This window comes from Alligator mississippiensis, chromosome 16 (assembly GCF_030867095.1).
Source record: "Alligator mississippiensis isolate rAllMis1 chromosome 16, rAllMis1, whole genome shotgun sequence".
NCBI classification, from domain to species: Eukaryota; Metazoa; Chordata; order Crocodylia; family Alligatoridae; genus Alligator; species Alligator mississippiensis.
The window spans coordinates 15,113,080-15,119,079 of record NC_081839.1 but is presented as its reverse complement, the minus strand read 5'-3'; the positions used below and the strand labels follow the sequence as shown (position 1 = coordinate 15,119,079).

General features: G+C 53.2%; 1 non-coding gene across 1 annotated transcript; it reads right to left on the bottom strand.

Moving 5' to 3' along the window:
- Window positions 1–3,834: 3,834 nt before the first annotated feature.
- Window positions 3,835–3,906, bottom strand: TRNAA-UGC (transfer RNA alanine (anticodon UGC)). Its single transcript has one exon. It is a non-coding gene; the product is annotated as a tRNA-Ala (tRNA).
- Between the last annotated feature and the right edge of the window lie 2,094 nt (window positions 3,907–6,000).

The window sequence follows — 6,000 nt, the reverse complement described above, 5'->3', positions numbered from 1 at the left end:
TAAAACTTCCAATTCACATTTTAAAAAGAAATGCTTAAAAATAGTAAATAAATAAATAAATAAAATTCAACCTCCTCAGAGCGTAAGGTACTATCTGTGATTTGCTCTGTGGTATGCCTTCAAGTTCCTCATTAATATCAATGCCTTGTGTTAGAGATCGCATGCTGAAGCCATGGCTCCTTCCCTTAAAAGCAGCTTTCCCCTGAGCAACACACAAGCAAAACAGTCCCTGTACGGCTGGGGTACACTGGCACGCGCAGTTTGGAGCGAGCGGTTAAGAGTCAAGGGGGTCTCTTTCAAATCATGGAAGTAGAGAGCAAATCTTGACTATGACAAATTCAGTGTAATGGCAATGTTTATTTTCCCCACTTGCTGCTCCAGGGCTGGCACGGTCGAGCAAGGCCTCGCTGGACCTTTCGGTTTCGACACGAGAGAAGCGGCAGACCCGGCTGTTGGCCGCGTCGCTTCGCAGCCTCCTCACGGACACGCGCGCCGCTGCGCTGTGCTTGTCTTTTCAAACCGTCGCTGGTTACCTTCCCGCCTCGGTGATGAACTCTAGTCTAGAGAGCGAGGCCAGCGGCCCTCCCTCTTCCTAGCTCACGGGCAGCCCCCTCAGAAACACTCGTTTCACTCGAATTTTTGACAAGGAAACATTTTTTCTCCTGCTGCTAAGAAAGCCCCGACAGCTCAGACCGGTCTGAACTCGCTGAGCTCCTACGCGACCGCCCAGCTCACGCCTCGCGCGTGCAGCGCTGACACGGCCACTGTCGTCCGGCACCCCGCCACCGGGCCGCAGCATCTACCGGGAGTAAAGAGTTTAATCCACGAATTAACTGTAGCTGTGACTAAGGAAAGCGCCCTCCGCACAGCCGCGCTGCCGCAGCAGGGCTGGGGGACCCTCGGGTGCTGGGGACACACTTCCTGCTCCGCGCCTGCAGGCCGGACCCCGCCCAGTCCCGGCGCCCGCGGAACCAGCGGAGCACGAGCCCGCAACCGAGTCCCCCGACCGCGTGCCGGAAAAGGGCGGCCTACGGTCATATTTAAAAGCTCTCAGCCCGGAGGGACGTCCGCCACGCCCAATTAGCTGCTGCGGCGCCCAGCGCCTATCCACCAATAAACGCGGGTATGAAAGAGGCAGCGCCCGCCCTTTCCCCGGCCCCGGCCCCGGCCCCGGCCCCGGCCCCGGCCCCGCCCCGCCGGCCCGGGGGGGCGTGGCCTGGGCGAGGGAGCGCTCGCGACGTGCCGGGGAGGCGCAGTGCGGGCGTGGCTGTGTTGGAGCGCGGAGCTCCGGCCTGGGGGGCGTGGCCTGGGCGAGGGCGCGCCTGCGCCGTGTGCGGAACCCGCAGTGCGGGAGCGGCCGCGGAGGAGCGCGGGGTTGTCCCGGAGAGGCGGGGCGGGGCGGGGCGCAGCTCCGGGCTCGGGCAGGGGCTCAAGATGCGGTCGGGGAGGCAGAGCGGAGCCGCCCGCCCGCCTACACGGCGCTGCACGTGCCCCGAGCCGGCATGCGGGAGCCCCTGGGCGCGCCTGCGCCGTGTGCGGGACCCGCAGTGCGGGAGCGGCCGCGGAGGAGCGCGGGGTTCTGAGTTGTGGGGCGGGGCGGGGCGGGGCGCAGCTCCGGGCTCGGGCAGGGGCTTGGGATGCGCCCGGGGAGGCAGCGCGGAGCCGCCCGCCCGCCTACACGGCGCTGCACGTGCCCCGAGCCGGCATGCGGGAGCCCCGGGGCCGCCTGCTCCTTCCCTCCCGACCCCAGCCCCAAAACATCCGGGGAGCCCCCTCCTCGGCGCCTCCGGGTGCTTAGTGTTACCTTTTACACGTGGCTGTTCACTAATTACTGTAAGTTTACATAGTGCTAATTAACGTTCATGTTGCTTACTAGTCTAATTATTTCTCATTCTAATGGTGCATGATTATCATGACGTTAATAAGATGATTTTTAACATTATTATCATGACATTAATGAAATTATTTGTAAAATCTGTTGGGCTCGCAAAACGCGCTCTGCATATCCAGCTTCTTTTAAAACAGTTGAACGGGAGCTAGAAACCCGACTGGGCTGGGCATCAGCTAATCATTATTATTGCAGTACTGCTATATCGTAATTATTCTTTATATATTATTGTAATTATTGTGACTGGCTGTATAGTGTTCCTGTTTTTGAAAGCCGGTGTGTTTTCTGCACTCGATGGAGGTGAACAACTTTTCTTTTCACCTCCCCTTTTCTTCAGTTAACTCTGAGACTGGGTCACCCGCTGCAATTCGCCCTCCGTGCATTTCTTGGTTGTGTCGGGGGTGAGTTTTTGGGGGAGGTAAAAATCCTTTTAAAAATAACTACATAAATAAATAGGTCTATGGCTGCTTTTTGGGGGGCTGGGGAGAAGCCCAAAGTTGCCTGCGGGCCCCGGCTCCTCCATCCCACCTACCAGGCTGAAGTTGATTGCTTCTTCCCAGTTCCTTTTTCAAAACTAATCTACACCCAATCGAAGCTTGTTGTTAATGAATTACACATCTTAAATAGAATTTCATTACATATTTGCTAATGAATATGTAAAATAATATTCTGTATCAAATATAAAGGTCAGATTAGGATGGGATTATGGGGCAAAATACTTCTTGGGCCACCCCAAACTGCCTGTTGGCGCCACAGGGGACTGTCCCAGAGCACCTTGACCACAGCGTTGCCCGGCCCAAAGTGCGGTTTGGCCGTGCTGGCTGCCAGCTGACACCCCCCGCCCCTGTACTAAATATATGGGCGTGAGTTAGGAACTAGTTTTGGGGCTGCGATTTTAGCCAGAAATCCTTCTTGGGCCACCCCATGACAGACCTGTGCGCCATCGGGGACTCTGCTGGACGTCTCTCACCAGTCTTGCCCAACCCAAAACACGGCTTGCCCGTGATAGACTGCGAACTGACAGCGTGCCAGTTTCTGTGCTGAGTATATGGATCCAAATAAGGACCTGGATTTAGGGCTGGGATCACAGCTAGAAATCCTTCTTGGGCCAGCCCACGCCATGCCTCTGTGGCACATGGGACTCTCCTGGTTATCTGCGCAGAGTCCTGCCCATCCCAGGAAATGGTTTGGCTGTGCCTGGCTGCCAGCTGATAGTCTGCCCAGACACCACTAACTACAGGGGCCTGAATAAAGAAGTGGGATTTGGGCTGGGATTAGAGATGGAAATGCTTGTTGGGCCACCCCGCGTTATCACTCTGTGGTACCAGCAGACTCCCCTGACCACAGCTTGCCTGGCCCAACTCGTGGTTTGGCCCTGCCAGGATGCCGGCTGACAGCTCCCCCAGCCACAGTACTAAGTATGTGGGTTTGAGTAAGGAAGTGGAGCTTGGGCTGGGATTATGGTTGGAAATCTGTTCTGGGCCACCTCAGCACACCCCTGTTGCACCAGGGGACTCTCCTGCTCTTCCCTGACCAGAGTCATAGTATCATAGTACTTAGGGTCGGAAGGGACCTAAACAGCTGATCAGGTCTGACTCCTTCCCTCAGGCAGGAATGGGTGCAGGATCATATCACCCCAGCCTCCTCTTGAAGATGCCCAAGGTAGGAGAGTACCACCTCCCTTGGGAGCCCATTCCAGAGCCTGGCAGCCCTAAGTGTAGGGTAATGTTTCCTGGTGTCCAGCCTGAACCTTTTCTCTAACAATTGGAGGGTGTTATTCCTAGTAACCCTGGGTGGAACAGAGCCTCCCTCAATTCTCTCTGGTCCCCCATAGTGAGTTTGTAAATTGCTATCAGTTCCCCTCTCAGCCTTCTCCTGTGGAGGCTGAATAGGTTCAGGCCTTCTAGCCTCTCTTTGTAGGGCCTGCCCTGCTGCCCCATGACAAGTGGAGATGCTGGGGATTGAACCCAGGACCTCATACATGCAAAGCATACGCTCTACCACTGAGCTACATCCCCTTTTGGAAGCTTAACCACTCCCTTGCTGTCCTGCCTGACTGAAGACATGGTTTGGCTGTGCCAGACGATGAACTGGCAGCCCCTGCAAATAGTGTCCTAAATTTATGGGTTTGAATAAGGAACTGGGTTTTGGGCTAGGTTGTCGGCAGGAAATCCTCTTTGGGCCACCCCACACCATGCCTCTGTGGCACTGGATACAATCCCACACCCCCCAACCAGAGTCTTGCCTGGCCCAGAGTGCAGTTTTTGTGTGCCAAGCTGCCAACTGACAGCCCCCCATGCCCACTGTACTAAGTACATGGACCCAAATAAAGACCTGGTTTTGGACTGGGGTTATGGCTGGAAATACTGTTTGGGCCGGTTCCCCCATCCCCACTGTACTAAGTAGACAGGCTCAAGGAAGGAATTTCTTGTGTGCTGGGATTAGAGATGGAAATCCTTCTTGGGCCACCCCACACCATGTCTCTATGGCACCGGGGGACTCTCCCGGACACCACTGACCAGTCTGGCCCGGACCAGAGCGTGGTTTCTTCATGCCAGGCTGCCAACTAACAGCCCCCCATTCCCATGGTACTAAGTATACATGCTTGACTAAAGACCCGGCATTTGGGCTGAGATTGCAGACTGAATTGATGACCAATGTCTTGCCTGGTCCAGATGGTGTGGGGTGGCGCAAAATGGATTTCAGCCATAATCCCAGCTGTTACCAGATTTGCCTGTCACTTTGGGGTGTGCTCATTTATTAGGGGTACATTTCTAGGGTCTTTGCAATTCTATCAATGTGCTGCTTGTGTTACCTGTGTTTCTGTACGGACTGTATCTCTGCCTTCTGCAAGCGCTCACCCCCAATGGAGCTATCTTGCAGGACTCCATTTCAGTGGGGCTGGGTTCCTCCAGCCACTAAATCAGTCAAGTGTGCGTGCACGCACACGCACACACACACACACACACACACTAACATGACATGCCTGACCTGGCCAGGTTTATCAGGCTGACACCTTCACATGCCAGGAATCAGTTCATTAAGGTAACACTACACTGCAGTCAGACACCAGCACACAGTGAACAGAATCCCTCTGAATGCGGCTGGGTGTCCAGCTGACACCCTCATGGGCCAGCTTTCAGTTCATTAGGGCACGCCTGAGCCAAAGTGGGTCCATCAGCCTATACAAGCTGATCCTCTTACGTGTCTCAAACTCAGCACGTCCCAATCTTTTGCCCTAACTGTCCTAGTAGTGGTAGCCTCTTGATGAGCGGACCCCACAGTATTTCTGGGCTTCACAGGGATCTTTGGCTTAGGTAAAAGAAGCGTTGCTGCAGAGCAAGTGAGGAAGGGAAGTAGAGAAGGAAAAATGCATCCAGTTACCACCAGTTTCACTATAAAAGTTATTTATTGTGAAGCATATGAGTTTTATAATGGTACTAGTAGTAATAGACATGCAAGGGGAAACAAAGAAAACAATTACAATATTCCCCTGGTTTAATTGAGTATTTGGGGAAACTAAGCTGAAGCTTAACTAATACAATTTAGGTTCAGAAAGCTATGCCTAGAGACAAAAAGAAAGAGAGAAAGAGGGAGAAAGAGAGAGCGAGAGCTGGGGTGTCACTGTTCCCAGGCACTCCGGTGATTTGATGACAAGCAAAGTTCCCAGCACGATCCTTGAAGGGAGAGGATCTGTTTCTGCCAGCTTCTTGGGAACACCAGCGGGTGGTGTCAGAGAGATTTTTCTCTCTTGAAGCACCCTGTTTGCTGCTTTACAGCTTTCTTATCCCCTTAGTCCAGCCTCTTCAAAGCATTCTTTTAATTGTGTAAATGAAGAGGGTCCCGAGCCATAAGTGACAGGGAAAATCCTGTTATACAAACAGTTTCAGTTTAAATGAATGACCTTTCTCAGTGACCAGGGGTTATCTGGTTTGGAACATCTCAAGAAATGGATTAACAACCAGGAAAAACATCAAGTTTTAAGGAATAACCAGACACGTAGGAGCCATCTTGAAATTATGGGGTTTTATTTTCTTTTTTTCCAATTCCCTTCCTTTTACAACAAGGTGTCTATGAAACGGCATCTTGACATTTTCTCTTAACTTTTTAAT